We start from the raw sequence: 26,047 nt of genomic DNA, 5'->3' as shown, positions 1-26,047 counted from the left end.
CATTGCTATGACACATTACATCTGAATTTACTGTAATTGAAAGGGATTACAAAGGTTATTTCTCTTTTCTTCCCCTGGTTTGTGTACTTTATGCATTGGCAACCAAGTCTGATACAATTTCTCATGTGTAGTCAATTTCCCCTGTTTATGTGTCTCTTTCTGACATCTAAAGGGAGAGAAAATCATTTAAAGAAATAGAAAAATGTAATTGCAAAAGCTTAAAGTGACAGGGGGATTCGGTTGCAGTAAAAACTACTTTAACTCCATTTTGAAATGTACTTGATTTCAAGTTGCTATCCCTTTAATATTTTAAAATAGTGATATCACCTCTGTGTGAAAGTCTTGTTTTAAAAAAATCATAAAAAACATAGGACTGAAAGAACCTTGAGAGGTCATCTAATCCAGTTCCCAGCACTCATGGCAGCACTAAATTGTATCTAGACCAGGGATCCCAAATGCGCCCAGGTCCTGGCCGGCGGTGGAGCATCCACCAAAATGCTGCCGAATTTCTACAGCGTTTCGGCAACAACGCCTCTCGATGACGTCACTTGTCGGCGGCAAGTGACGTCATCGAGAGGCATTGGTGCTGAAACACCGCAGAAATTCAGTGGCGACACTTCTCGATGACGTCACTTGCCGCCGACAAGCAACATTATCGAGAGACGTCGTCGCCTAAATGCTGCTGAAATTCAGCAGCATTTCAGCAGGTGCTCCACCACCACCACGGTCCTTCATCTTGTGCCTGCCAGATGAAAAAAAGCTGGAGACCACTGATCTAGACCATCCCTGATAGGTGTTTGTCTAATCTGCTCTTAAAATTCTCCAATGATGGAAATTCTCAACTTCAAGGCAATATATTCCAGTTCTTAACCACTCTGACAGTTAGGAAGTTTTTCCTAATTTCCAACCTAAACCGCCTTTGCTGCAATTTAAGCCCATTGTTTCTTCTCCTATCCTCAGAGTCTAATGAGAACAATTTTTCCCCCTCTTCCTTGTTAGCAATCTTTTATGTAGTGGAAAACTGTTATCATGCCCCCCAAAGTCTTCTCTGCTCCAGATTAAACAAACACATTATTTTTCAATCTTCCCTCAGAGGTCATGTTTTCTAGACCTTTAATCATTTTTGTTCTTCTCTGAACTTTCTCCAGTTTGTTCACATCACTCTTGAAATATGGTGCCCAGAACTGGACACAATACTCCAGTTGAGGCCTAATCAGCACGGAGTAGAGCAGAAGAATTACTTCTCGTGTCTTGGTTACAATACTCCTGCTAATACATCTCAGAATGATGTTTAGCTTTTTTGCAGCCATGTTACACTGTTGACTCATAGTTATCTTGTGATCCACTATGACCACCAAATCCCTTTCTGCAGTACTCCTTCCTAGGCAGTCATTTCCCATTTTGTATGTGTGCAACTGATTGTTCCTTCCTAAGTACTTTGTCTTTGTCCTTATTGAATTTCATCCTATTTACTTCAGACCATTTCTCCAGTTTGTCCAGATCATTCTGAATTTTAATCCTACACTCCAAAGCACTTGCAACCCCTCCCAGCTTGGTATCATCTGCAAACTATATAAGTGTACTCTCTATGCCATTATTATCATCATTATGAAAGGAAAGGTCTGAAAAGCAAAGTTACCAACTGTATCAGAATCCCGTATAAACACACAGTCTACTCATGACCAGAACAAAAATCACTTTATAATAGCAGTAACACACTTCACCAGTTTTGTAGTTTTATGAATACGTACACTCCTCAGGCAGTTACAACCACGCTCATTTATGGTTCACCTGAACATATTGAGCATATATGAAGAGCTTGTACTGTGTTATCATTTATACACAGTAAGATGTAAATGCATGTTAAGTGAAAACTAAGAGCTTTTCTACAGTGGGAGTTATTCTGGAATAGCATTCCTGATTAACTCCATGTGTAGATATCCCTATTCTGGAATAATTAGCTAATCAAGAACAGTTAATCCACTTTAAATTCACACCCTTCCTTTTTCCAAATTAACCTTCATGTGTAGACAAGTCCTAAATCCAAAAATGTTCCTCTATTTAGTGACTGAGGGATGGCAAAATAGCTGTGTGCTATCTTGAAAAACATCCATAACTACACTCAGACTGATTGCCAGGCTGGAATTCCCCAAATAGACTTCTTTGGCTGCTATATGCATCAGCTCCTGACATCATCCAGGGAGAGAGATTAATACCAGAGATTTGCCTCTCTCCCCTACTACCCAGGGATGTATGGTATCAGTCAACCAGGGAAGCCCTTTAAAGGGACAATGTCCAAAAGGTAAGCAAAAAAGGCTTTAGAAATCAAAAAGTCCTGACAGCGGAACCTTCACCCTGCTATAATACTTAAAGAAAAGCTGCAGTGGAATATACAATATATTCCAATCACTCAGAGCTAAACTACTGATTTTTTTTAAATGACCTAAAACTAAAACATTTAAACTTGAAATAAAGAAGCATGAACCAGCCATTCTTTCAGCCTGATCAGATTTAGCAAGGCAGGGAGATCAAAGCTACAGCCAGAGAGGCAGGGAGCAGCAGATTTACACAGCTCTCCTTCAAGTCCTGTATTTTTTTCCCTCGTTTGTTTGCTGTATACTAAAAAAATATATAAAATTTAGATAAAATACAGAGCTGACCTAAAAATGGCTCTGGAAACCAGCTGCAGTTCCTAGCATCTACAGGTGGTGGCAACTTTCTCTGTGTGTGGTTGCTGCACTGATCTTCCTGCTTTGATACAGGTCAGTAGGCTGGTTCTCCAATTGGAACTATCATTGAAATGGCAGCCCCCTGGGATTACACTGCTGCCAAATTCAGATCAATGGAGTGAAACACATTTTCAGGCATTTTAAAATGCTGTTTTAAAATGTCATTGTTTCGCGTCCTGCAATTTGATCTGTGCAGGACCTTTGTGCTGATGTAGATCAATTGCAGGATCAAGACCTAAATTCTTTCTTGTTATCATCCAGAGCAGTAGTAAAGAAATTACTGAATATTCAGAGTAACACTTTGCACTGTTATAGCACATTCCATCTGAGAGGCTCAAAGGATCTCACAAATGTTGAGAGACAGGTCCTGCCTCCGCCTCCACAGCCACAGAGGGCCCAGACAGAACTTCGACTGCAAAGAGTGGGAGGGGGGCAAGATCCAGGAACCAAGACAGCCCTGTAGAGTGCAGCTCTGCTGGATCTCTCTGGATCTTTGGGGCTGCAATAATGGCTGTGGAGTGACTCTGCTACCGATCTGTGGCTTTAGGGAAAATAGGTTTCTCCCCCCCACCCCCATGTTACCAAGCGTGGCTACTTGGGCTTGGCACAGGAGACAAGGTTTACTCCCAAATCCCAGTGCCTTGGGGAAATATTAAGCCCATTCTCTAGATCACAAAACTAAAGCACAGAGAAGCTAAATGTCTCACCTGAGGTCACACAATGAGTCAGTGACAGAGCCAGGTAGAGTTCAGCGTTCCTGCTCCTATGACTTTTGCTACAAGATTGCTATCTAATACTAATAACAGCCATCATCTTAATATATAATAATCAGTACATTTCCGTCTCCCTTTCATTATAGCTACCTAGTGTAACACTGACAGACCCCGATCATCATCACCCGGGACCACTGGAGCTTAATGCCTGAGCTAAAAGACACACGTCTTTTAGCCACGGATGTAACAGGCTCATCAATCTCTAGCTGGTCTGGCTAGTAGGGCGGACAGAGTGCCACACCAAGCAGGCATGGGTTACACTGGCTCCCTATACAGACAGACTGGTACCCTTTGAAGGGTGACTACTTAGCCCATTCTCCATATCAACTCTCATGCTAGGGTGCCAATGTGTGAATTTTAAGTGGTAGGATAGGGACAGGAGGTGGGTTTACAAGGTTCTATAGAACTGGTTAGTGTGGGCTGAGCAATTTCATTTGCATATGCTCCACCTCCTGATTGGCTACTCAAATGCCTACAGCTTAGCACTGCATAAGAATTTTATTGTTAATTGGCTTCCACATTTCAGCTGATTCCTTGCTGCATGAGCTAACTGGTGTGGAGCCAATTTTCACAGCTTCCAAGTCTTACATGACTTTCCATGCCACAAAGCTACAAAATGTTTTTAATTGAATTAAGCCCTTAATTGAGCTCATAAACGTGGAAGAAATATATACATAATATATTCCACTTTTCCACATTTATGGAACCCCCCCTAAGAAATAAGGAGGGATAACTGATTTGTAACAAAGTCTCTGTATTCTGTGTTATTAATGAGAACCCTGTTTAAATGCAGGCTGATGATCAATGTTTTCCTATAAGATACTGTTCTTCATTATGAATGTTTTCAACGGAAAATGTTATCTAGGCCTCACAAAGATACAAATAATTAACTGATTTCCCATCATGCATATGTAATTAGCTTTTAAGCAATTATATGCAGTCTTTGAAAGAAGGATTTCACTTGGTTTTGATGGCAGTAACTGTAACTCAGTTGGAGTGTGGTCAGACCAGATGGCACGGTTCTCCCCCCAACCCCGCTTATGTCCTTTGTCAATTGATCTTTGGGGGGATTGTATTATGGCAATAAAATAATTAAGACTCCAGTATGCAAATGGACATGAAGTTAGTATTTAAAAGTTATATCTATGCAGAGTTAACATTCCATCTGTATCAGGGAGATAATGAACCCCCACCCCAAAAAAGGCCATATGGATGGAAGAGGCATAGTGAAAATAATCTCATCATCCTGTCTATTGCTTCTGAACTTGCCACTATTTTGGTGTCCTAATGGTCCAGAGAAGGAGAGGTAAGATTTCAATTAAAAAAATATTGAGAGAAGACATTATAGGCAACTTAATTTTGGTCCAGAAAAATGTTATCACAAAGAAAAAAAGAGGTAATAAAAGTAGTGATGGGAAAACTTAAGGGCCACATTTATAAAAATTAAGTTTAAGTTGCACTTTAAATGAGTTCTGAGAGATAAAGACAAACTCCTTCGCTGTACAAATCTTTTTGTACCCAGTAGGTACTTTACAAGATCTATACAGTTACAAGCAATAGACAAAAAGTTCTGGTTGCTTTCATGCTAGAAACATATTTAAGGAGACAAGCAAGAGAAGACTGCATGACTGTGGGGGATTGGTAATGGTCCACAGGGTCTTTCACCTTTGGGTTGCCAGTTCAAATCCAACTCAGATAAAGTAATGACTGGAAGTTGCTGCTGTCTAATAGCTGTTCAGTGGCCTATGTGAAATGGATGTGATCATAGTTCCCTCTGGATTGGCTCCACATCACATCTCCCCCTTCTCACTGCATTTAGGATGCTTGTTCAAACTTTAGCAAAAAGGGGAAGAAAATAACGGGCATGGAAACTTAACAATCCTTTCAGTCCTAGAAGTGGCTCCTCCACAGTACAGTAGGACTGAAGTATCTTGGTGGAACAGTGTGGCTAAACTTGGACTGTCACTGCTTTATTAATCGTTTATACCCACAGTGCTACGAAGGCTCCATTATCAGCACATACAGAGATGGTTCCTACTTCCAAAAGTTACAGTTTAAGACAGAGGACATACAGATGATGAGGGGCAGAAGGGTACAATCAAATCTATACAGTGCGGTTAGTTTTATGCTACAACCCTTCTCTTCTGCCTTCGGCCCTCCTACCTGCATGTTGTCCGGCTTTCAGTATACCACTTTCTCCAAACACTAAATACAAAGGCAACTCTTTTTTAAAAAGGGAAACAAAGCCAATGTGTGTTTGTACCTATAATTTCACCCAGATTTGTCAGGCTAATTTTACATTTCCAGAACACCACAGCAAATTGCACTACAGAGCCTGGAGTTCTGGAATGTATTTTACTCATAGGAAGCTGTGACTTCTGTCTCAGAAAAGAGTGTATGCGGCTAGCAGCCCCATAGCTTTGCAGTATCGTGCCAGATAATTCATGGATCAACACTGCCACATTTGACGCTAGGAGGAGATAAACCACTTATTCCAAATGAGTCGAGTCCCACATCAGAGGATTGCCTTAAAAATCCCTACAGATTTTTTTTAAAGCCACCAGTTTAAAAAAAAATGACTAAAGCTATAGGAGAAATATGGCTTAAATACAAACATTTATGATGAGCTTTAATTATAGTCAGTGGATTAAAAATAAAACTAAAAATGCCATTTTAAAGGCTCACAAAACTTAAAGAAAAAAAGGAATTCTGCTGTTTGAGGTTCTTGCTTTGCTTTGTGGTAGTTTTATCACTCAGCTCACACTGCCCCATCTCTCTGCTCTCAGTTTCTTGGACAGTTTTTGAAAAAAAATAAGTAAAGCACTTTAAAAAAAAATGATGTTGGGGGAATTTGATTCATATGCCAGACGCTCAGATGCTTTTTAAAAAAGAAAGAGCGTTTCAAAATAAAAAAACGGTTTGGAAACTGAATTCATTGTCCTCTTTACTCTGATCCTCTCTGTTTTTCTCATACAGCCAACAGACTGGCCCAGGGATTGATACACGCATATGTTTAGAAAAAGATCATGATACAATGAAATTTGTTCTGAGTATTTGCTTATGTTTCAGCAGCTTTACTGGCTTCTGCACTTGGAAACATTTGAAATTTCCCACGATATCGCTGGCATAATCTAACTTTGCTAGGCTTGTTCTTCAGCCTGATCCTCTGAAGCATATTCAAGCTTGTGATGAAGAGTGAACATACCAGGTAAACAGCCACAAGTATACAAGCTTCCAGGGAGGATGAACATTTACTGCATCTTTTAATATGACAGCACAAACGCTACATTACAGGACTGATTCATATACACCAAAGCAAAGACATTTAATGTGAAGGGTCCATCCTGAACTAATCTAATTGTGCAACCACATACGATAACACTTATAGAGCCAAATTCAGAGATATCATAAATGGTGGTTAAGCTACACCATAGTTGTAAGTTCATGTGAATGTGAGAATATACGTTTAATAGGCTGAGGGGAGCAGAAGGGCAATGATAGAGCTGGAAAAGGAACCTCAGGATGCTGTAAGAAAATTTAAGATAATGGAAGCCTCTTGAGGTTAGTTTATTTGCCAAACCTGTTCTTTCCTTTAGGGCCCATAAATTACACCATCTTATGCTAATGATGATTTGTAATTTACACTGCGATTTATGTTCTCTCTTAGTGTGAAACCTGGGCTCTTTGGGCCAGAATTTCAAAGGTATTTTGGGACCTAAGAATGCAGGGTAGGCACCTAGTGGGATTTTTCAAAAGTGCCTAAGCAGGTTAGGAATTAGATGCCTACCTGAGTATGCTCTTTTTTGAAAAATCCTACTAGGCATCTATCTGCTTCTTTAGGTGCGTAAATACTTTTAAAATTCTGGCACCTAGATACCAAAGCAAGAGGCTCCTCATAAAAAAATAGGAAAAGGTACACTTAGAACTCTGCCATACCAGGGTAAATTAATGATGATTTTTTAATATTTGGTTCACTCTTAATGTCGAGGTATGGTTTATGATGGTTAATAGTTAAGAGATGCGTAAGCATGTTACAGACGAGGAGTCCATGTAATCTTAAATATGCTTCTAAAGAACAGTCCTCAGTGGTTTGTGGATAACAATTAATGCCTCTATTCTTAAATGTATGATACAGATTTATCTTATTTTTACACTGGGGAGTTATTCTTCCAAAGTGCAGCATATCAGCAAAGGGAATCACATGCACGAGGGGGAAAATAACTACTACTGACATAGACTATTGCGCTCAGTTGCTAGATCCTAACAGTCAGGACATCCAAAATACTGTTGCCTATACAAAGCTGACCATCTAGGTATAAATTCAGATTTCAAATACAAGGTAAGAGGTCCCTCTTTAAAAAATAAATAAATAAAAGGAACCTGGGTAAATTTTCAGGTGAGATGACTATTTTTATTCAGTGTTTGCCAACAAAGAGACAGTTCTTATTAGCACACAATACATAGAGATGTGAGCATGGATCAAAATCCCAAATTCTGCCAGCATCTTAGAATGTCATTAGAAAGGAAATATGGTACTGGTGCCATGACATCAACAACAGAATATGAAATTTCTCAGTTAGCAGCAGAATACGTTTGTTTTCAAGAAGAAAATAGAAGAAAAGACTGGCACTCCTACTATAGCAGAAAGTCTAATTGTCCCTGATATATTAATGAGCTGGGTATCTTTGTTCTCATAGATGGATTTCATTGGCTTCTCCATTCAATCTGTATGGGCTCTTATAATGTCAATGCCATATAAAAACTCCTTTTTGCCCATTTTCAAAAAGAACAAATAAATAAAAATAGGACCCAGATTCTTAGCTGTATGCATCAGAGAGGTTGCAAGGGATTGATGGTAGCTCCCTGATTCTGGGGCCAGTTCTGCACCAACCTTGACACAGCTAAGAACAGTGTAGGAGTTGCTCATATCTATGCCAGCTGCCTGCAGCCACCAAAGAACTATAGTTATCAGGGGATTACTGGAGTGCAGTTCACACAAGCCTCATCCCCTCCACACTATAACCACTGAGATATGCAGGGGAAATGGTGTTTGGAGCTGGCTTTACACCTTGGGAGGAACCTCGGGCTGGGGATATCCAGCTGGTTTCTGTTCACTTTGTGCCACGACACTAGAGTGGGGCTCAGGACAAATTAGGTTGGTATAACTACATCACTCAGAGGTGTAAAAATCCACACCCGAGTGACTCAGTTAAATCGACCTAATGCTCGATGTAGACTGCGCTATGTTGATGGAAGGACTTCTCCTGTCAACTCAGCTACTGCCTCTCTGTGCTACTGCAACTTTTAAGTATAGATCCACCCCATAACATATAGATTGAGAAGTAAAGAAGAATATTTTTCTTTCAAGCAGTTAAAAACAAAACACATGTTAAATCTCAGACTCTGATCAGATTTGGTAACTACATTGTTTGGTAATCGCAGATAGAATATCAGCAAGTATTTTACTGACTCAATATTTAAAAGTAAATTTTGTTGTAAAGTAAAGTTGTAAAACAGAGTCGGAACAATTGTAGTACAGTGAAGATTTCTTTTCAATGATATCCCACTGGCTCATGATTACCTTAAATGAATGGCACACAGATTAGTTATTAAAATGCTACCTTACATAGTCTCTAGCATAAAAAGAATCCCAGCTGTTTATTTAGGTAAAAAAAGGCCAGTTTTCTGAAGTTAGCAGCCTCTGCCCTTCACAACACAGTAATCAATTCCTGACTCCTGATCACGCAAGGGAATCATTCTCACCGCATCAGACTAAAAAAGATTAATTGCCTTGCAAAAGTTTAAATCCATACATATACATGAACAGCGAAAGGCATGCATGGTATGGAAAATGTCTCCAATAAAACACAACTGCTATACTCCCTTTGAATGAAGGTAAAACCAAATGTGGGTGGGTGTTTTATTTTATTGTCTCCAACTTAAGTTTAGTTTTTGTGCAACACAAGTACAAATGTATGCATCACTCAAACAAAACAGATAAACAACATTTTTGATGGACTAACCCCAAAGCATCCTACAGCTACACTATGAACTGGAAATATATTTCTGTCTTCCAAGTCTTCAGGAAATACAAGGACAGCGTTTGCTGAATTTCAGAGGTTCCTTGGCACTGATGAATGGAACAGCCAATGAAGAATTACTCACATGAGTAACAGTTGCAGCATCAGGTCCATCTTTCTTAATCAGAGCAATCATCTTTCTAGACTCAGGTCAAATGGCTAAAAAATTAGGTGTGAGGCTTTTTAAACAAAAAAACCAAACACCCCTCTCCCCCCCACCCCCAAAAAAAGAATATATAAGTACTTTATAAAAGGGGGGAGGGATAGCTCAGTGGTTTGAGCATTGGCCTGCTAAACCCAGGGTTGTGAGCTCAATCCTTGAGGGGGCCACTTAGGGATCTGGGACAAAAATTGGTCCTGCTAGTGAAGGCAGGGGGCTTGGACTCAATGACCTTTCAAGGTCCCTTCCAGTTCTAGGAGATTGGTATATCTCCTATTATTATTTATTTTTATTATTATTATGGGCTAGAAAGAACTTGTTGGGGCTAGCCCAGAGTAAGAGAAGGTGTGGCAAAGGAATGGCAACTCTGCCAGACCTTGGGCCATACAAGTGATAGCAAGGAGGCTCCTTGTACCTTAAATGTAAGGGCCAAATTCTGATCTCAACTATATAAGTGAAGCTCTCATTGATCTCGGTAGGTGGGCTTCGACAATATTCCCAAACCCAAGTGTTCAAAATCGTGAGTCAGATCCTAAAAATCATGAGATAAAAAAAGAAAGAAAGAAAAAAGAAAATGTAATTTACCCTCTGAGTTTTTGAGCCTTAAGGGTTCATGTTTTCAATTTTTTCCCCACAACTAGAACAGGAATTGTGTGGCAGAGGCAGGGATGGAACCCAGTTGTCCACTGCTTTTCCCATGAGACTATCCTTTCTCTTCCTGCAATCCCCTGCCTCCTTCACTACACTACTTTCAGCTTCTGCAACAAATGAAGCAGAGGTCCCACAGACAAGTCTCCTTCACTATAAAACCTTGATTCATCCCCAGAGCAGAACCATCCTGTGAACTGAATAAGGCCAGGTGTCCGGTAACAAAAATAGTATGTAATCATGTCATTAAAGACTGTATCATAATGCACATGCACAAGAGGACAAAATGGGCAACATGGGTACTCTTAATTCTGGCGTTTCCTGACTTTAGAGTGCTTGGACTTTACAACCTTTTTTTTTTTTTAAATGTAAAACTTTTGTGTTTAATAGTCAGTAGTTTAAGATCCCTGTAAGATTTGATAGAATATTTAATTTCAAACACCCTGTATTTTATCTATCCAGAGTCAATTCAAAAGACAACTTGTTTATGTGTTAAATATAGTTTGTATCCAGATTTTCCTGTACTGTCATAAGCTTAGGAACAGATATACTGGTAAAGTAAAAAGAATATTCATATATATCGTGACATTGTGCTTCCTATTGCAAGTCATTGTTGTTTAATAAATTCAAACTAAGTAAGATTAGCAAGGAATTTATGGTCTGACTTTTCAGAAGTATGGGACACAACTTATTTCCGTTAACTTCAATAAATTGCTCACCACCTCTGAAAGTCAGGCCACTAAAATTGAATCAAAAATCAAGTGAAAAATGGACAACTTCAGCAACTACCTCATCAATGTGGGGAGAGAGAGAAAGAGAGAGAGAGAGAGAGAGAGAGAGCGTTTTCCTTTGATGAGGGTTGGGGGGGAGCCTGGGAAGCAATTTTACACACTGTCACATTTGTCCCTTAGTCCATTTTCTCCAAACCTAAAAGCCACTCCATGTGGTCCTCCTCATGAATATGACCAGTGCTTCTACAGTTTTGTTACTGGCCTGCTGACTTATATTTAATAAGATTCCAGGGATTGCCTGTGGCTTTGCTGCCCAAAATGAGCTTGGCAGGGCCTGGATTAGTGAAGCCAGGAAAAATTTTATCCTGCAGCCTAGCCAATATGTTTCCCATTACTGTTGTTTAGCAAGATAGCCTGGGGGATACAGAAAAAAACTGAGATCTTTTCTAGGTACTCCCACTATGTAAGCCTTATGACTAGCCAATGGAAGAGAGCTGAATCCAAATTTAAAAAATTAAATTTTTGAAGGGGAGTGAATGATTAATTTATCTGCAAAAGTCTTCAAGAAGTCTGTGGAATATCAATGTCACCCTAGGGGTTATCCAGCTAAAAATTTACCATTTTCACCAGTAACTGTTAAAGAATCCAAAATTTCCTCGGCTTAAAAAAATCAGTTTTAAATATAAGACTAAGGGTTAGATGTACAAAGGCATTTAGGTGCTTAAAGATATAAATAGGTGCAGAGTGGGGTTTATAAAATGCCTAAGCAAGTTAGGCACTGAACTCCCACTGATATTTCAATGGAAGTTAGTCAACTTAACTGATTGGCTGCTTTTGTAAATCCCACCCAGCATCTATTTGCATCTTTAGCTGCTTAAATACCTTTGAAATCTGGCCCTTAGTTCAAATGTTTATCTCACTGAATGGATTACAGGAGGTGTAGTGATTGACCTTCTCACCAAGTAGAGTATTGCCAAGGCTCACAAAACTTTCCAAATATGGGAGGGGAAGGACTGGAAAGAATTACTTTGGTCTAACATTTTCTTCTCCATTCAGAGAAGTTGCAGTTTTGCTAATAGAGAGTGACGTTACAAGAGGGAAGTCTGCCAGTTTTGAATAGAATCAACCAGTCTTAGGCCTTTTTACTGTGAGACTATTGGGGAATGGTGCTGAGACAGACCAATAATCAAGGAGACCTTAAGGGATGTTCAGACAAAACAAACAGGAATCAAACTATACACTAGATTAATCAATATCAAACATTTTCTTTGGTTGCATGTGCGCTTGCTTGTGAACAATTCAGGTTTGGCCCAATATAGGTTGCACTGTGTTAGATTTAATCTCAGTAAAATTCCACAGTATATTTTGTCCTGAAAGATTAACTAAAAAACAAGAATCTGACAGACAAACTACGATTGCCCTTTGCATTTGTTACACATTTAAAATAATGAATAAAGTAAGCTTTCTTCACATGATACTTATATGCTGTCATCTTGACTTCTGGAAGTAACTACAAATATGTTTTTATAAGCCTACTGACACAGATCTTACCTCATCCTATGGTTCTGTGGATCCTGCCTCCGTTTTCTTTTGTGTCACAGTGGTTTACCTTCTTTCCATTGTCAGGTGTGGCTTTAACCCTCAACCTATACCAGGTAAATTCCATCCCTTTCGGGGTAAACAACAGTTCAAAAGAAGCTGGTAAGATCAGCAACAGCAGTAGCTAAAGCAGGTATTGCTGCATTGTGGAGGGATGGGGAAAGAGGATAAAATGGGGCCCAGACAGGGCCTCCAAACCTCTGGACCCAGAACTGTGCAAGGAGAACCCTTATATAGCATCACCTCTTTCCCCAGCCATATAGCCTTGGGGACAGAAAATGCAGGGAGGTGCCAGACAGACACTCACTCAAACGAGCAGAGCAACTGCAGAATCAGGTCATGCAGGGACCCAGGGACACTGATGATGTCACTGGAGTATTTTTTACATATTTGACTGGATTTTCTCTGGCCCTGTGCTGATTGTCTGCATGAGCTCCAATGCCATTGTGCCCCCTCCCACACAGTCTCTTCATCTCAGCCTCAGCTGTCCTGACTCTCCTGTCCTCTCCATTCCCTTATCCCCACCTAACTAAGGTGTGGTCTACACTAGCAAATTAGGTTGGTTTAACTACGTCTGTCAGGGGTGTGAAAAATCCACTCTCCTGAGCAGCATTGTTAAGCCAATCTAAATCCCCTTGTAAACAGCAGAAGATAGGAGAATTCTTCTGTCAGACTAGCTACCGCCTCTTGGGGAAGTGGATTACCTATGCCAACTGGAGAACCCCTTCCATCAGTGCAGGTAGTATCTCCACTGAAGGGAGCAGACAAGCACAAAACCCACCCAAAAACCAATCAGATAAGTAAATCATGGAACTAACATGATCTCTGCAGCCATCACATTGTTCACTCTGCTTGTGTGTTCTACCCCTTTCACCTCGTCTGTGTCTGTGCTATTGGATTGTTAACCCTTTGGGACAGGGACTGTGTTATTCCATGTTTGTACAGTGCCTAGCACTGAGGCCCCATTCTCATTTGGTCCCTAGTGGAGCCTCGCAACCTGACCCAAACCCAGTGGGATCCGAATACAAGTATTAGGGTCTGAAAACAACCCAACGCTCTCGGGTTTGCTCTCTGCTCACCTGCTCCTGCCCGTGGGTTCGCTGCAACTGCGTGGCCCACTCCTTTCAGCCAAGACCACCTCGCTTCACTGTGTGCTGCAGAGTGAGTGCCGATGAGGCGCAGTGCCTGTCACTCCACAGCACACAGTGCAAAGGCAGCAGTGGCCAGCAGGAGCACGGCATGCAGCCACACCCATGCTGACCCCATGGGCAGGAGGCAGCCAGAGATGTATTGCAGGGTAGCACAGTAAGCCCCCCATAAGGCTGAGACTCAAGGACAAGGCAGCAGCGGCAGTGTTGACACAGGTTAAGGGGGAAATGTAGGGTTCAGGTCAGGTTGGGTCTGAAAATGACTTGACACTCTCGGTCTTGGGTAAGCTGTGGAGTTATAAGGTTCTGGTTGGGCTTTAAAATTAGACCTGAATGGACATCTACCGGTATTCCCTAGGCACTACCATAATAAACATTGGACAGGTTCTGCAAGAGCCTCATATTTTCCATCTACCTTGTGTATCCCAAGTCTCTGTTCACAGTTCCTCCAGCCTACTTCCAAGCTGGCATACTGTGACCTTTCTTCCCATGTTCCTTGAATGTTCTGAAGGTGGATACAAAGTTCTTCCTATTCATCATCATCTGTTATAGCCACCTGGAAATCTAAGTGGTGCTTTCCCTCAGCTAGATTTTTTTTTTCTTACAGGCCTTGGTGCTTGGTTCTCTCAGAAGCAGCAAATCCTTATTGGCCAAGTCAATCAGGCCTTCCTGTTTATTAGAGCATTGGTTTCGTGGCTACCTACATGAGCATTGCCGTAACTGCAGATTCTGTTTTGTGTGCAGCCTCTGTTTATGCTGAAGGATACAGATAGTCACATTCACTGAACGAGCTCCACAACCTACTGGCTGAACTTTTTTGACCTGCTTTCACAAATGACCTGCCTCCTTCTGGGCCAACTTCTGCTGCTGCTTGATCCCCTCTGCCTGAGTTTACAGCTCTATTTCTACCTCTGTCTTCAGCTGAGAGACATCACCACAGGCAGCTAACTTCTCACTGAGGATCCTTTCAGCTTTGGTCATCTGCTGGGCAGGCCCCCTTTTTCTCTGACTCTCTTATTCCTGCAACAGGGGGCACAGCTACATTCCCTCCTCATCAACCTCTGTGAACTAGCTGGCCTCAGGATCCATTTTCTGCTTCATCTCCTCTACTTGCTGTTCCAGGGCAAACTTGGACTTCTCCATCTCATAAATGCTTCTCCCAGTGTTGTCCTTGGGACTCACTAGGTCCACAACCTCTGTTGTGGTTTATTGAACTGCTGCATCTCCACCTTCTGCTCAAGAGCTTCCTCCACCAGAGTTCTGTTTAGGAAGGCAATCTTTGCCTCCTCTTCCATCTTCACTTCAGCACAGTTCTGCTTCTTTGTTCATCTGATCGAGAGGTTCTTCTTTTCTGCCAGCCACCTATGCAAACTCTTTCTGCTCATTCTCCAAACTGGAAATTATCTGCATCTGGAGGATCCAAGCCTACAGTCAAGTCATCCATCTCTTTCTGCAGATGGGTCTGTTTCCACCTCCCACTGTTTGGCTTTGGGTTCTTGGGCCTGGCCTGGTTCTACAGGTAGGTTACAATAGTTATCCAAAATACTATACTCCAGTGCTGAGAACTGAATTCGGACAAAAAATATCATCCTATCTTTGGTGCTTGTGTCTTCTCCACCTAAAGCAAACTGTCAGAACTTCCCTCTTTCCTCTAAGTGGGCTCTCAACTAGTTGTATGGAGGGGTGCATGTGATGTTAAGTCTATTAGAGGCCAAAAATTCAATGGCCCATCCGGAATCCTATAACACAGGCTGTCCTCTGGAGATCCAAAAAGCATCCCACATGGTGAGCTGTGGTAAACAGCAGATTTTGTTTCTGGCCCTATTGGAACATCTGCTGCGTTGCTGGACAGCTAATCAGACCTCCTGCTGGCTCTGTAGTAACCAAAGCAGAACAAACTGGATCCTGTATTACTGCTTTCCTAAGATTGTTGCCTACTATAAGTAGGCCGCAGCAAGCAGCTGCTGTTCCTGGATGGCAACTATCAGCCACTGCATTGCATTATGAGGCATGTTACCTCCTCCATGATCCCTTCCCTGGAGGAGAGCAGATCTGAGGAATCTTATCACTAGTACCTGTGTCACAGAGCTTTTCCCTGATGTTGTGGTGATGTGGTCACTGTTTCAGATCCCTTTCATGTCACAGTTGTATTTCTTCTGACACCAGGTGCATTTATTGCCAGTCTCCTTATCATCCTCCAGCTAAATTAAGAAAATTCCCCGCTTTCTATGGTAAACAAAACTCCAATGTAAGTCCAAACTAGAGCTGAGCAAAAATCAAAATGAATTTCCATCTTATGGGAAATATTGGAATTTCAATATTGTTTTCATCGCAAATGATGATGAAAAGTTGAAATATCAAAACTTTTCATAGACTGGAAAGTTCTGAAAAAAAATTATTTGGAAATAGAGAAGTGTTTTATTTTGACATTTTCAGTCCAAATGAAATATATTCTTGTATTGAAACATTTCATTTTGCCCCCCCTCCAGGCTTCCAAACTGGGGGGGTGAGGGGGGCAAAAAGAGCAGCTGCCCTGGGGCCGGCAATTTAAAAGGGCCGCTACTGCAGCAGCGGCCAGAGCCCCAGGCCCTTTTAAATCGCCACCGGAGCCCCGGCCGGCGTAGGCCAGGCAGCGCAAATGGGCTGGCTGGGGGAGGTTGACCCCCCCCAACCCCACCCCTTCCACCTGAGGCCACGCCCTTTCTGGGGGCCTGCTCCAGGTCCCTGTACCGGTAATAATTTTATATTACTTTCACCCCAGGAGATCTCTTTGTAACTCTTCAGTCTGCTTTGAGTAATTTACTACTACCTTGACTAATTTTCTATCATCTGCAAATTTTGCCACCTTCCTGTTCACCCCTCTTTCCAGTTCATTTATGAATATGTTGAACAGCACAGGTCCCCTTCGGGGAACCTGCTATTTACCTGCTATTTAGGGGCATTTCCAGCAGATCGAGGGATGTGATCATTCCCCTCTACTCAGCACTGGTGAGGCCTCATTTGGAGTACTGTGTCCAGTTTTGGGCCCCACACTACAGGAAGGATGTGGATAAATTGGAGAGAGTCCAGCGGAGGGTAACAAAAATGATTAGGGGGCAGGAGCACATGACTTATGAGAAGAGGCTGAGGGAACTGGGATTGTTTAGTCTGCAGAAGAGAAGAATGAGGGGGGATTTGATAGCTGCTTTCAACTACCTGAAAGGGAGTTCCAAAGAGGATGGATCTAGACTGTTCTCAGTGGTAGAAGATGAAAGAACAAGGAGTAATGGTCTCAAGTTGCAGAGGGGGAGGTTTAGGTTGGACATTAGGAAAAACTTTTTCATTAGTAGGGTGGTGAAGAACTGGAATGGGTTACCTAGGGAAGCGGAATCTCCTTCCTTAGAGCTTTTTAAGGTCAGGCTTGACAAAGCCCTGGCTGGGATGATTTAGTTGGGTTTGGTCCTGCTTTGAGCAGGGGGTTGGACTAGATGACCTCCTGAGGTCCCTTCCAACCCTGAGATTCTATGATTCTATGATTCTCTCTCTATTCTGAAAACTGACCTTTTATTCCTGCCTTTTGTTTCCTGTCTTTTAACCAGTTACTGATTCCTGCGAAGATCTTCCCTCATATCCCATGACTGCTTAGTTTGCTAAAGAATCTTTGATGAGGGACCTTATCAAAAGATTTCTGAAAGTCCAAGTACACTATGTCCACTGGACCACCCTTGTCCATATATTTGTTGACCCCCTCAAAGAATTCTAATCTATTGGTAAGGCCTGATTTCCCTTTACAAAAAACATGTTGACTCTTCCCCCAGCAAATCATGTGCATCTATGTGTCTGATAATTCTGTTCTTTACTATAGTTTCAACCACTTTGCCTGGTACTGAAGTCAGGCTTACCAGCCTGTAATTGCTAGGATCACCTCTGGAGCTTTTTAAAAAAAATGGTGTCACATTAGCTATCCTCCAGTCATCTGATACAGAAGCTGGTTTAAATAATAGGTTACATACCACACTTCTTAGTTCTACAATTTGATATTTGAGTTCCTTCAGAATTCTTGGGGGAACAACATCTGGTCCTGGTGACTTATATGGTTTAATTTATCCGTTTGTTCGAAAACCTCCTCTACAGACACCTCAATCAGGGACATTTCCTCAGATTTGTCACCTTAAAAGAATGGCTCAGGTATGGGAATCTCCCTCACATTCTCTGCAGTGAACACTGATTCAAATAATTCATATAGCTTCTCCACAATGGCCTTATCTTCCTTGAGTGCTCCTTTAGTACCTCGATTGTCCAGTGGCCTCACTGATGATTTGGTAGGCTTCCTGCTTCGGCTGTACTTGAAAATTTTTTTTGCTGTTAGTTTTTTTAAGTCTGGCTATTTGCTCTTCAAATTCTTTTTTGGCCTGTCTAATTATACTTTTACACTTGACTTGCCAGAGTTTATGTTCCTTTCTATTTTCCTCAGTGGAATTTAACTTCCAGTTTTTAAATTGCCTTTAACTACTTTTTTAACTTTGTTGTTTAGTCATGTTTGAGGTAAATATAAATTGTAAACAATTGTTTTTCAATTTGAGTTTAAATGGACAAATGTGCATAAGAGAGACAAGTGGGTGAGGTAGTATCTTTTATTGGACCAACGTCTGCTGATGAGAGATACAAGCTTTCAAACTTACACAGAGCTCTTCTTCAGGTCTGGAAAAATAGCTCAAAGTGTCACTGCTCTGTGTACGCTCAAAACCTTGTCTCTCTCATCAATAGAAGTTGGTCCAATACAATATATTACCTCACACACTTTGCCTCTCTAACAAGGCCGGCGCTTCCATTAGGCGACCCCTAGGCAGTCGCCTAGGGCGCCAGGATTCGGGTGGCGGCATTTTGTGCGCTTCCCATGGGGCGCACGGGAGCTTCCGGTTCCGCTCCCGTCGCATCGCCGAAGAAGGACCTTCTGCTGACGTGCCGCGGAAAACAGCGGCAGGCAATCGAGCGGCAGTGGCCTGCAGCATTTCGGCGGAGGGTCCTTCTTCGGCGGTGCGATGGGAGCGGAACCAGAAGCTCCCGCGTGCCCCATGGGGAGCACACAAAATGCTGCCCCCCCAAATTTTGCCTAGGGCGCCAGAAACCCTGGCGCCGCTCCTGCTCTCTAATATTCTGGGACCTATATGACTACAACAACACTGCATACAAAAGTGTGCATAAGGGCAGCAAAAGTATATATGTTGCTCATGGAGGGATGGGTAGAATGACCTAATATTACAAGGCTTTTCCATCTCTTATTCATATAAAGAACACTGACATTTTCCACAGAGCCAGCTGAGTGGTTGCTTGGGAGCACGTACTGTATACAGATGTCCACAGACTCCAGAAGGTTAAATTGTTGTCTTGTCTGTTTGCATCATGTACTGTATGTTGCCTTTTAAACTGGGGATACCTCGGCTTTGTTTTCATATGCACTTTTAAGCAAAAAATACTGGTTGCCATAGCAATATCTTTTCACCCTGATTTTTTCTTCACACTGGCTTTTCTTTGGATTTCTGCAGTCTGCAACAATCATCACTCCTCTGTCAGATTTGCAGCCCCTTACTTCTTAGCAACTTTTAACTATCTCAAACAATAACATACTCAATAGAAGACATGCAAAAGTGCCACAATGTCAAAGGGATTTCAAATTTAAATAATATACTTAACTCGGAATAAAATTTCACACCTATTTTCTTATTCCCATTCCTGTCCCTTTACATCTCTGTTTCAGCCATATATTTTATTTCACTAATCTTATTTTACAGACTAAACACACAGTAGCAATCGTGCTTCAGTGATCCTGATAATTTTGCAGTGCATTTTGGAAGTTCTAGTTCACTTAGCACAGTATCACTATCTTTAAAGCTAAATACAACTACTTAACACAGACATCCGAATCACACTTTATCTATAGCAAATTGCTTTCAGACCAAAGAAACAAACATGCTCCAGCACTGTGAATTTGCCTTTACCCTTAACAGTAGGATAAAGTTAGCTACTTTGCACTAATATAGCACTTTTCATACAACGATTTCAAAGCACTTTAAATAAAAGTGGATAAGTATTATACTTATTATTTGACTGATCGGGAAATTGAGGCACAGAGAAATTAAGACCAACATTTGCAAGCAACTAGGGTGTCTAATGTTAGGTACCTAAATCCTCATTTAAATAAGAGGAATCAATGGCAGTTGGGAGTGGTAGGTACTTGTGGAAATCAGGCCATTTATTCAGATGCCTAAATATGGATCTTGGCCAAAGCAACTTGTCCACATCAACAACAATAATTTTGTGGCAGAGCAGAGATTAGAACCCAGGTGGCCTGGCTTTAAGTTTCCTGCTCTACTTGAGACAATGCAGCCTCCCATATTTACAAATTCTGGTTTTCTGCATTTCTTTATTAAAGTATGTTTGAGATTATTTTTGGCATCTTTCTAGTGGGTCATGAAACAGCATGTTTTGGCACTTTCTAGCCTCACTAACATCCTGCTTACTCCAGGCTGTGATTCCTGTGCTACCCAGAGTCCCAAGTAGGAAACTGACAAAGGCTGGTTGGTGTGTGGAGTTCTGGGGTTTTACAAACGTTTTTTTCCCCGTGTGTAAAAATCCAATTCTATCTTCAAGTATTTTATACTGGCCTTCACTTGTTAATTTTAGATTTAATTTAGTAAATAAACAAACAATATTCTTCTTCCCCTGATCACCCATTGAATCGGCTGGTGGATGATAAGTGAAGCAAAGGACCACAGCAAAGAAGCTGAACAGATATCTGTTTTATGAGACCCATTTGCTCACACTTCGCACAGCAGTGTCCTTCAGGGGTCTGAATGAAACTCTGATGCTAATAATAATGATGAAGGCAAACCAATTTTGTATTATTCTACTAGTGTAAATTAATTCTCTTTTTCTTTATTTCTGTAGTTACTAGCAGGGATTGGGGACTGAGAAATGAAATCACAAGGCTATGTTAGTGAAATTGTTTAGGAGGCACATGCAGACCGTCGTGAGATATTGTACTTAAAAGCTAGTAATGTGATTAGTTAAAAGTCAGTGGATTCTGGGACTGTGGTGCGGAGGGCAGAGGGAGAGGGTGTTGGGCCTCCCAGTATGATAGATCCAGGAGCTCCTCAGGAAAAGGTGTCTCTGATAAGTGAGAGTTGTCCCACATTCTACTAACATGAATTTTCTAGTGTGTCAACAATATATTATGGAGCTGATCCTGCATTCTTTGAACATCTTGATAAAGCCCATTAAATCAATGGGAGTCTTTCCATTGACTTTGATATGTCTTGGAACAGGTCTGTTATATTTGCTGTGACTGTAATAAACGTATTGGGTGCAGTAATAATGCAGCATGAGATGGTTCACCTGAAGTGCAATTAAAATGTGCATTTTTTTGTTCACTGAAAAATCAATATAATACAAATAATATGTTTATAAAAGTAGAAGAGTCCTTTGAGGATAGTGTAATGCATGCTGTCTGATCACGTTGCAAGAGCTGATTGGACAGAGATTATGAAACTGTATGGATCTGGCTAACCTAAATAATTTTCATCTCTTCTTTTTAAAATAAAAAAAATCACTGAAAAATATGCTAAGTGTGTGTTGTGTAAAATATCAGCACTATCATCATCAGCGTTCTTAAAAATATATTCTTGGGCTATGCTCTCACCTGGATATGTGGGAATTTACACATATCTCCAGATGCAGTGAGGCAACATACCCTTTGATATTGGGTTTAATTTGATTTTATATCCCACACAATTTTCAGGATGATTTAAAGATTACATTTTCTAGCAGGCTGAGCTGTATATCCTTGAAAACACTAGAAACATTTTCTTTTCTAATTCTTATTGGTACATATGACCCTTCCCTGACGTTTTTAGCTTCAACATAACTGCTCTCTTTAGCCTGCTAACAGCAGCAGCAGCCTGTGATCAATCACAGTTGACTAGCTCATGTGATCTAAACAGCTATGCCTGTCCATGGGAGCAGAGATGGTGTCTATGAACTATAATTTAAAGAGCCTGGTGTCTCATTTTTGCAACCAATGAAATTTAGAGAGAGAAAGAAATACAGTTTTTATATCATGATTTCCTCTACTAAAATTTACAGTGGTTATATATAAACACTAAATTTAGAAATGTGTGATGCTTTGATTACTAAACGCTCACTTTTTTTAGAAGGTGATATTAAGAAGACTTCTCATCCTGCCAACAGCTAATGTGATCCTGTCATCGTGATAGTATATTTGCAAGAATCTGGCTAACCTAACTCAATGCAATATTTTGATTTCTGCCGCCGTACTTTTCTATCACTATCCATATACATACATGGTGTGATTGAGGTGTACACACCATTCATCCCTGCAGAGGAGGGAAGTGAAGAATGATGATGATTGGATTATTAATGAAATATCTGAAGTTACTGAAAACTGACTAAACTCCCATTGACTTCAAAGGGAGAAGAACGGAATCCACAAAGTGAGAATGTACACCATTATGTATAGATACTGCGATTGGTAGTTGACTATTATAATTACTTGACTGAAAGAGCCTATATGATATTGATGGTCTCTTGCCATTTTGTGGCAGTACAAAGGGGATGTAGCTGGGTTGGGGAGGGAGAGGGACTGTAGCTGGCCCACAGTTCCTGCCATCATGACTTTAGTTTCTAAAGAACATAATTCCATAAGGAGCTGAGCACCTCCTGAGCATTATCATCAAAGGATATATAGATGTCAGCACTTTTCAGGAGGTACTTAGCTTAGCATCTTGCAAGATGGGCCCTAATATAAGCTTCAAAATAAGGTCCCCATTATTTAGTGAGCATTCCTCAAAGGGGCTGCTACATTTGTAAGAAGTACTTGTGTGAGAATGGTTTGCAGGAGCCGATTCTTAAATTTTAAATTGATTTATTTTCCCATTCTAGCCTATTGTTCATTTGTGTATTTATGTATCCATTGTTTGTATTCAAGCTTCATAAATATTTTTAACTTAAAAACAATTTTTATGACAAAATGGGTGTCTGACGTAGCACTGCAGAGATCAGGTTTTACTGCAGTGCTATTTACTCAGGCAAAAATATAACAACTGATATTTCTGTGGGGTTGTTGCAGGGTTGGGCCCTTGTAAAATTATAACAGAGTCAATAAGAGACAAGCTGAACCTGCTCCATTTGTAAAATACAGAAAGCAAGTTTGAGACACTGGGGGGGAAAAAACATAAATATTTCAATACAACCTCATTTGAGCCAAAAGCAACTGCTTGTGAGTCATCTAGTCTGTCCCTTGGAGTTATAGAGACAAAGTGGGTGAGATAATGTCTTTTATTGTACCAAGTCCTGATGGTGAGAGAGAGAAGCTTGTAAGCCACACAGAGCTCTTCTTCAGGTCTTCTCAGTGTTGTGGCACGATTAATTCCTTCACTCCTTAAACCAGTGGTTTTCTAGAGCTTTTATTCTGCAGATCACTTTGAAACAGAGAGATCCCCTCATGAACCCACCAAACTTTCCAATGCACAGTCTCTCACTGCTTGGTTCTCAGAATGTTTAATTCAGGAGACCACCACGATGGACGACACAGACCACTTGCAATCTAAAGAGCACTTCTGTCCTCACCCATCCTGACAAAGTGAGTGGTTAGTCATGCCTTGACTAGTTTAGTCACACTTTCACAGCCTGTTCCACTGCCTGACTCTTCTTTTGGTTACATTCTAAAGGGTAAATTTTCCTCTCTGATATGCTGTGTATCCCCAGTATACCAGTGTAGATGGGAGGAGAAGTCACAAGGTACATTTTTCCCAATATTTAATCTAAATTTTTCTTGCTCTAACTTAATCCCATTACCACTTGTTCTCTTCTCACTGACTAATAGAAATAATTGATCCATTTTTATTTAATTTGTCTTTTCTCTAGGCTGTAATAATCCAGTTCTCCTAACCTTTCCCTAAAGTTTTTATATTTCAAACTTTAGTTATTTATTGGTAGTTGGTTGCCTTCCTCTAAATTCCCTCCAAACCATATATTTTTTTAAAATGTGGAGTACAAAACTGATCATACTTCAACTGAAGCCTAGCTAGAGCACAGTACAGAGGGGCAGCTACTTTGCTTATTTATTCAAATTACTCTAATAAACATTACTCTAATTAATAGGACCCTCCTGTAAACATAAACCCTATTTAAGTTTGTTCTAGTGGGTAAGATACCACAATGTAGGTTGGGACACATAGATTCTAACCCTAGTTCTGCCATTCACCAACTATATGACCTTGGGTAAGTCACTAAGAGTGGGATTCACAAGTGGGATGTAGGCACTTAACTGCCATTTTAAAGTACCTAAGTCCACTCAGCTGCCACCTAACCCTGGAGATGCCTAAAGTCCCTAGCTTTCTAAATTTCAGCACCTGGCCACATGGGACCAGACACGTCAGTCCTAATTCTGCTTAATAGCTTAATACCTAGCGCATGCCTCAGCCCCAGTGGGATTCACGAAATAGGCGTTCCCACCACCTGTCTTCTCTTTGGGGTCCAATCCAGTAGGTGTGCTCAGAGCAAGTCTAAACCCTCACAAAAAGACTGGAGGAGGAGGTGGTTACCCCCTCAAACTTTCAGCCCAATTGTTAGAGCACTGCTTCCCAAAAGAGAGCCCTAAACACTGGGCTGTGGCATACGCTGGGCAGGTCTCTCTCAGTCTCTCCCGTTGAAGCTGTTCTACTGTATATAAATAATTCAATTGTTATTGAAGTAGGAGAACTGGAGCCTGGTGTCCTCCCTTTCCGGTGAGGGCCTTAACCACTGGCTTATAGAGTCACTCTCATTCTTGCTCTGGCCCAATGTATATTTAAGTACTTTATGAAAAATGGAAGAGCTTAAACAGGAAAGTGAGAAACCTCCACTGCACCATATCCTATTGCCCAGTGCTTAGAGTATTCACCTGGGATGTGGGAGACAAGTTAAAATCCCTTCTCCACATTAGGTGGCAGTGAGAATTGAATTCAGATCTCCTGTATCCTACTTGAGTGCCCTAAGCACTGGGCTAAAAGTTAAAAGGGGGAAAGAACTGTAGTGCCTAAGTCCCCCTTGAGAATCCCACCTCTCATCTTTCTGTGCCTCAGTTTCCCATCTGTAAAATAGGGATAACAACACTTACACTTCTTGGTAGAGGGCCACAGGAGCAATGGATAAAAAGCACTATAGCAGTGGCAAGTATCATTCTTATGTACATTCTTTACAAAGTTAAAATATGTAACACCCCTTCTGCTTAATTTGAAATTCACAAACTTCAATGATGTTTACAGTTCTCTTGGGTTTTTTCAAGAGTCCTGGAAGTATTTCCCTAAGTTCACCAGGGTTGCCCACTGGCATCAGATAAAACCAACTGAATGTATAAGCATAAACATTACTCTGTTTCCAAGTAAACTGTGAGGCCTCTAACACACACCAGGGGAGGAGGTCCTTTTACAGCTCTGGGAAAAGCACTATTAACAGAGTATTTTCCCCATATAAAGCACATGACTATTGTGGTGTTCTCTTGGGAAAACATAACCAATACACAAGAAAATAATTAGAACAATTGTGACCTTCTTCATAAAACTTTGTACATAGGCAGCCCTCAAAAAGCTGAAGTGCATGGAACTTGACACTAACTTCTCAAATTTCCATATATTCTAGGGATTTCACTAATAACAAAGACAATTGGGGTAGGTTGTAGACAAAATAATTAGGACTTTTCCCCAATGAACTCCAAAGGGATTGTCATATATTTCTCCATATTCCAAATCAGGGGGATAATGATTTATTTGGCATCTTGCACAAGTCCATAGGTACAGATTTTAAAAACTGACGCCTAAAGTGCCAATATTGCAATATACTGTAACATTACCAGGGTCTAACTTCAGTTTGGTTGCATCCATGTATATTCATAAGCTAAGTTAGAAGAGTGGATTGACTTTTTCCTTCCATGGGAAAACTGCATGGATTGTCTGAAGGCTCGAAATGAAATGACATTAAAGAAGGTCACGTTTGATAAATATAAAAAGAACACAATTAGCAAACACTACTAACCATTCATTGCTGCAAGTTGAATCCTCAGTTCTATTTTTTTTTTAAATCTGTGTCTGTTTTAGGATAACTAGCACCACTTTTTTTATTTGACAGATCAAAGAATTATATTG

The 26,047-nt window shown here is 40.9% G+C and overlaps 1 protein-coding gene across 1 annotated transcript in view; it reads right to left on the bottom strand.

The window, feature by feature from the left end:
- MYT1L (myelin transcription factor 1 like) overlaps positions 1-26,047 on the bottom strand; it is a 367,912-nt gene that overhangs the window by 239,649 nt on the left and 102,216 nt on the right. The window lies entirely within an intron of this gene.

The sequence above is a fragment of the Mauremys mutica genome, chromosome 3 (genome assembly GCF_020497125.1).
Source record: "Mauremys mutica isolate MM-2020 ecotype Southern chromosome 3, ASM2049712v1, whole genome shotgun sequence".
In the NCBI taxonomy this organism is placed as follows: domain Eukaryota; kingdom Metazoa; phylum Chordata; order Testudines; family Geoemydidae; genus Mauremys; species Mauremys mutica.
This window is presented reverse-complemented; position numbering and strand designations above follow the sequence as displayed.